The sequence below is a fragment of the Bison bison genome, unplaced genomic scaffold (assembly GCF_000754665.1).
Source record: "Bison bison bison isolate TAMUID 2011002044 unplaced genomic scaffold, Bison_UMD1.0 scf7180017864473, whole genome shotgun sequence".
In the NCBI taxonomy this organism is placed as follows: Eukaryota; Metazoa; Chordata; class Mammalia; order Artiodactyla; family Bovidae; genus Bison; species Bison bison.
The window spans coordinates 11,981,527-11,988,500 of NW_011495034.1; the positions used below are offsets into that span (position 1 = coordinate 11,981,527).

At 44.1% G+C, this 6,974-nt stretch overlaps 1 long non-coding RNA gene across 1 annotated transcript in view; it reads left to right on the plus strand.

Moving 5' to 3' along the window:
• Nucleotides 1-4,219: 4,219 nt before the first annotated feature.
• The window catches only part of LOC105004248, a 15,782-nt gene continuing 13,027 nt past the window's right edge, over nt 4,220-6,974 (plus strand). Inside the window, exon 1 of the long non-coding RNA XR_827198.1 lies at nt 4,220-4,621. This is a non-coding gene — a long non-coding RNA (uncharacterized LOC105004248). The remainder of the gene's footprint in view (nt 4,622-6,974) is intronic.

Consider the following 6,974-nt stretch of genomic DNA (forward strand, 5'->3'; position numbering starts at 1 on the left):
TATTCTTATCTGTCTCTTTCCCAGTCTTCCCCCCTCCACCCCCGATCATGGCACTCTTGCTTCAGGACTCAGGGTGCTGCTCTGGAGAGATTGTTTCTTTAGCAGCGTCCAGCACAGCTGGGATAGCCAGGTGCTCGCTCATCACTCTCCTGGTCCCCCTGTGGAGGGATTCCTGGCCTCTTCCATCTCCAGGCTGGGCTACCTTGGAAGCAAGGAGTGATTTTTTTAAAAAAAATAATCATCTCCATTCATGACACCGAGGGGATCAAGATGTTCTTCACATCTTTATAGTACGTTTATCCAGCATTCATTTCCCTTATGAGGAAAATGTATAAGCAGTCTTTAAGCATTTTAAGGAAAAGGCTTGAAATAATTGTAACAAACATTTATAAAGGGTTTTTATTTATAAAGTACTTATTTACTCTTCATAGAAAGCCCCCTGAGGTAGGTATCATTATTAGTCCATTTTATAGACAGAGGAACTAAAGGCCAGAGAATTTCAGTGACTTGCCCAAAGTCACACAGAGGAAAGTGGAAAAGCTGAAATCTGAACCCAGATGGTCTGGCTCTGGAAGCAGTCTTTAGCCATACACTCAATGCCTCTCCCCACAAATGTCACCACATCCTCATAGTCAGGGACTGAATTGCATCCCCTCAAATTTTATATGTCGAAGTCCTAACCCCGAGTACCTCGGAATGTGACTGTATTTGGAAAAAGGGCCTTATAAGAGGTGATTATGCTCAGACGAGTCCATTAGGGTGGGCCCTAATCCAGTCTGACAGGTGTCCTCCTAAGAAGGGGGCAATCTGACACCAATGCGGAAGTCACAGGTCACAGAGCCCTTAGAAGAAACCAATCCTACCAGCACTTTGATCTCAAATTTCTAGTCTCCAGAATTTCAAGAAAATGCATTTCTGTGGTTTCAGCCACCCAGTCGGTGGCACTTCTTTACAGCAGCCCTGGCAAAATAATACCCTCATAGACCCATGAGTGAGAAGACGCTCAGGGGCTTCCCTGGTGGCTCAGTGATAAAGAATCGGCCTGCCAATGCAGGAGACATGAATTCGACCCCTGATCCAGGAAGATCCCACACTCCACAGAGCAAGCGAGCCCACAACTATTGAGCCTGTGCTCTAGGGCCCGGGAGCCACAACCACTGAAGCCCACGTGCCCTGGAGCTCATGCTTCCAACTAGAGCAGCCACCACATGGAGAAGCTCACACACTGAGACAAGGAGTAGTCCCCGCTCACCACAGCTAGAGAAAAGCCCGTGAGCAGCAACAAAGACCCATCCCAGCCAAAAATAAGTAAATAAAATTATATTTTTTTTAAAAAAGAAGTGAGAGAAGGGGGAGGCAAAATAGAAATCTTCTAAGTGAATTCCCCTCATCCTTTAAAAAAAATATGCATTTTATTAGATAAGAAAAGCTTTAATTGGATCATGTTTTAAAGTAATTAATTTTATTAAGTTAATAAATGGGCATTCTCATAATGGGAGTAAAATAAAGCAGCCACAGCCTCCATTCATATTAGGTAGTGTCATAGACAGGAAAGGGCAGCGTAATTAAGGCCAAAGCATGCTTGCTAATTGGCTGTCATCCCCTCCAGTGAGCCTACCGAGGGGAGCCATAAACAATTAGAGAGCATGGATTTATTGATGGACGATGAGGTAAGCGGGGCGTTAAGTGCACAGCATTTCCTTAGAGGGCGACAGTACTTCATTAATAATGAATTCCGTCTTTCCTCATGTCTTCTGAGTTTCCCACTAATACTGGAATTATTGGTGTGAAACATGAGGCCTTCCAGCAATTATAGGCAATTGAGAGATTCTTAGAAAGTGTAATAGTACATTCCAGGGGAAAACTAATTTCCAGCATACTTACTTTTTCTCTAATGAATTTCAACCCACATGTATTTAGTACTGACTACCTGTGAGCTGGTGCCAGCGGCTCTGGTGGTTTCACTGTGTCCAGGATTCTGGAAAATGTATAGCCTGAGGCTCTTCGAAGGTCTGTTTTCTGAGAAATAAATTAGGGAGCATCCTAGTCATAGGTCCAAATTGTTTTAAGACTGAAAAACTCTGTTTGTAGATGCGAAAAATTTTCAAACTTTGACCAAGTTGTCACATTTCCCATTGCTACTTCATGTAAGTAAGTGAAAGTCGCTCAGTAGTGTCTGACTCTTTGCGACCCCATGGACTACACAGTCCGTGGAATTCTCCAGGCCAGAATACTGGAGCGGGTAGCCTTCCCCTTCTCCAGGGGATCTTCCCAACCCATGGATTGAACGCAGGTCTCCCACACTGCAGGCAGATTCTTTGCCAGCTGAGCCATTCATACTTTATAGAGCCATATTTTTCTTGTTTTGAAAAGTTTAAAATCAAGTAGTTTAATGAAATGTTTCATTTTTATGTTAAGTATTGTCTCATTTCTCTATGTACCTGAGAGTCTAGAGTCTCCTTTTACTGACTTTTTCTTTCTAGCCTTGAACATTGAAAGGCATCAATATTTTCTGTAGATGAATGGAGGGGTGACCTGATGGACATTTCTGGGAAACTCATCTGGATCAGGGAAATATTCAAGCCAAAAAAATTTTTTTTCTCAAGGGCACTGAAATTTCAAAGTTCAACTGAAGTGCCTGCATGAAAAACTACTGGATTCAGGGAGAAGGAAGAATTTTATAATTCTTAGAAACAATACAATACAGTGGTTGATGTTCAGTCTAACTTTGAAAAAAAAAATGGGAAAAGAGGAAAGTGTGGGGAAAGCAGGCAAAAACGGAGGAGACATGGAAATAGACAAATAGACAGTTTAAAAGAAGTGATGTAGGGACAAAAGCAGACAAAGTTGTGCCCGGGCCAGAGACACAGGCAGAAATACACATACTAGGGTTAATACATAGAGTCATGGGGTTCCCTGGTGACTCAGACATAAAGAATCTGCCTACAGTGCTGGAGACCTAGGTTCAGTCCCTGGGTCAGGAAGAGCCCCTGGAGAAGGAAATGGCTACCCACTCCAGTATTGTTGCCTGAAGAATCCCATGGATAGAGGAGCCTGGCGGGCTACAGTCCCTGGGATTGCAAAGAGTCAGACAGAACTGAGCGACTAACACGACTACTACTTACTACACAGAATCCCACTGGAGTCATACGCAACTTTCATGACATCTCCTCCTTCATCTTAAGATTCCATTACTTTAAGAGTGTGTCACATTTTTCACATTAAAATGGAAGAAAAAAAATTTTTAAAGAATTTAAAACATAAACTAGAAATAAAGCTTGTTCCACAAGCCAAAATAGAATAATACCGAAGGCCAAATCTGACTGGGCTGAAAATTTCTCTCTCCTATAATTTGTGGCCCCTGTGAGCCTGTGCATGTGCACACACACATATACACACACATACACACATGCCACAAACCTGATGATTTTGGATATTGAAAGCATCTCCTACTGTGCCAAGGGTACAACTCAGACGAGTCACTCAGAGAGAGGAGGTGTGCAGTCGTAGTGATTAACATCAGTCCAAACCATGGCCAGCAGCGGGCTGGGCTGACCAGCTGCACACTGTGGTTGGTTTGACTGTTTGTAGAATTAGTCAAAGGCTGTTGGTAAACAGACTCAAAGATGTCTTCATTCTTGACTTTCCTTCTCTCGTTTTAGGAGCTGGCTGCGGGTGCCCCCTCCCTGGCCAAGCCTGTCCCTTGTCTTTCGTCTCATCATTGCTCTTTGTTTTACTCCTTCACTGTTCAAAAGACCCAGGCTACACGGCCTGAACAGAATGAGGACAGCTGAAAGAAACATCTGAGCAGAAAGAAAAGAATTTTCAAGTTTCTTGTCCAGCACTGGGACTTCCCAGTTAGCCTCCATGCTTAGAATCAATCCAGTTATTCCCAGGTAGCAATGCTGGTCATTCTCCTAACGTTCAGGACCATCTCTCTATTCCTTTTATATTCTTTGGTCTTTTGCATCTCTTGTCTCTCCAGATGGCTTCTTAACTATATAATTTTCTCCAACTCTACTCTGATGATAGTTCAAATTAACAGGAAACTACTGAACCCTGATATATTTTAGAGTGTGTTTGTCCCTGGCACTATCCCAAAGGCAGCGATAAATAAAAATTCTCCTGGGAAAATATAGTAATATTACAACTGGTGGTGAGGGTGAATTTGTAAACACACTTTTGTTTTCAAATCTGTGCCCTGAAGGCATTCCCAGAGCCAAAGAGTTTGGTGAACTCAAGAAAAACAGAGGAGCTCGGAAATATAGATGTTCTGCCACCTGCTCAAAGAATACAATTTCACAGCTTCAGTTTTGCAGTGGCGGGTACCAGAGGACTAAAAATGAAAATGGGTTATGGATTTTTCTATCTTTTCATTCAGCATCTTTTTTTCAAATGCTCTTCCCCTTTCAAGAACCATCAACATGCCTTTCTTTTAAATTAACACCATAAGGAACTGAAGTCTCATTTCCTGGAAACGCAGGACTGGACTGCAGCCATCCCTCAAATGAGCCCCCATGGAGAAGACTTGGAGATGTGAGCTGGGGCTTCCGGTGGATGCGTATTAAATACCTTGGACTGAAAGCTGAGGTCATGGATTACTTTCTCATTGCTGTCAAAGGTCAGCTCAACTTATACTTCCTGTCATTGTTGTCTTAGATCATGCATGACTCAGTCCTTCTCAGCCCATTTCCACGCAGAGATTTCTAAGTCAGTCGTAAAGAAATACTGTCAATAACTCTACATTCAAGAAGAGATGCTAATGGGAAAAGGTGAGGGAACTGCTGTGGATTGGCAATGTGTGTGTGTGTGTGTGCGCGCGCGCGCAGAGCGCGCTGACTCGTGTCCGACTCTTTTTGACCCCATGGACTGTAGCCCACCAGGCTCCTCTGTCTGTGGATTTTCCCAGGCAAGGATACTGGAGTGGGTTGCCATGTCCTACTCCAGGGGATTCTTGACCCAGGGATCGAACCTGCATCTCCTGTGTCTCCTGCATTGGCAGGCAAATTCTTTACCATTGCACCATCGGGGAAGCCCGTGGATTGGCAGTAATACAGATCAAATAAAATAGGGCAGCAAATCAGGAAATGGGGTAGCAGCAGTCACTTGAGAGGAAGTTAAGCAGACTGGCCGACAGCACAGCTGCAACATTTTCTGTTTTCCCTGGAAATTTCATTTGCATAACGGAGGCAGCAGGTGTTGTGGTGGGAGGACGTGAACTTTGCTACCAGCCTTGCTGAAGACAACAAAGTGACAACAGAAGGAGGGGGAATGTCAAGAGGAAGTGAGTGGAGGTGGTGATGTGGAGATATCATTCAGTACCTGTGTGAGGTACTGGAAGCCACAGACTCCAGTCCCAGCTCACACGGGGCTCCTCCAGGCTAAACCCCTCTGTCCACGTGCCTCTCACAGCATGGTTCACTGCACCTAGCAGTGGGCAACTTCCCTGCCTGGCTCTGCTGCTGTTTAATTCTTACTCTGAGAGGGTCCCTTTACCTTTCAACTTACATAATCTCTTCTCTCTAAGTAGACTAAAAACACCTGTTGGAAGATAATTATCATCTGTAATATCCTACACTCAGAGAGTCCATCACAGCATCAGGAATATAAGGGTAGGAATACAGGTAGGCATCCTGCCTCTATCACTGGGCTGTGCTAAGTCACTTCAGTCATGCCCAACTCTTTGTAACCCCATGGACTGTAGCCAAGGTAAGGAGCAATGGCTGCACTTTGCTGGAGCAGTCGTGAAGAGATACCTCAAGTCCAAGGTAAGAGAAACCCAAGTAAGACGGTAGGTGTTGCAAGAGGGCATCAGAGGGCAGACACACTGAAACCATACTCACAGAAAACTAGTCAATCTAATCACACTAGGACCACAGCCTTGTCTAACTCAATGAAACTAAGCCATGCCCGTGGGGCAACCCAAGACGGGCGGGTCATGGTGGAGAGATCTGACAGAATGTGGTGCACTGGAGAAGGGAATGGCAAACCACTTGAGTATACTTGCCTTGAGAACCCCATGAACAATATGAAAAGGCAAAATGATAGGATACTGAAAGAGGAACTCCCCAGGTCAGTAGGTGCCCAATATGCTACTGGAGATCAGTGGAGACATAACTCCAGAAAGAATGAAGGGATGGAGCCAAAGCAAAAACAATACCCAGCTGTGGATGTGACTGGTGATAGAAGCAAGGTCCAATGCTGTAAAGAGCAATATTGCATAGGAACCTGAAATGTCAGGTCCATGAATCAAGGCAAATTGGAAGTGGTCAAACAAGAGATGGCAAGAGTGAATGTTGACATTCTAGGAATCAGTGAACTGAAATGGACCAGAATGGGTGAATTTAACTCAGATGACCATTATATCTACTACTGCGGGCAGGAATCTCTCAGAAGAAATGGAGTAAGCATCATGGTCAATAAAAGAGTCTGAAATGCAGTACTTGGATGCAATCTCAAAAATGACAGAATGATCTCTGTTCGTTTCCAAGGCAAACCATTCAAATATCACAGTAATCCAAGTCTATGCCCCAACCAGTAACACTGAAGAAGCTGAAGTTGAACAGTTCTATGAAGACCTACAAGACCTTTCAGAACTAACACCCAAAAAAGATGTCCTTTTCATTATAGGGGCTGCTGCTGCTGCTAAGTCACTTTAGTCGTGTCTGATTCTATGCGACCCCATAGACAGCAGCCCACCAGGCTCCCCCTGGAATGCAAAAGTAGGAAGTCAAGAAACACCTGGAGTGATATGCAAATTTGGCCTTGGAATACAGAATGAAGCAGGGCAAAGACTAATAGAGTTTTGCCAAGAAAACGCACTGGTCATAACAAACACCCTCTTCCAACAACACAAGAGAAGACTCTATACATGGACATCATCAGATGGGCAACACCAAAATCAGATTGATTATATTCTTTGCAGCCAAAGATGGAGAAGCTCTATACAGTCAGCAAAAACAAGACCAGGAGCT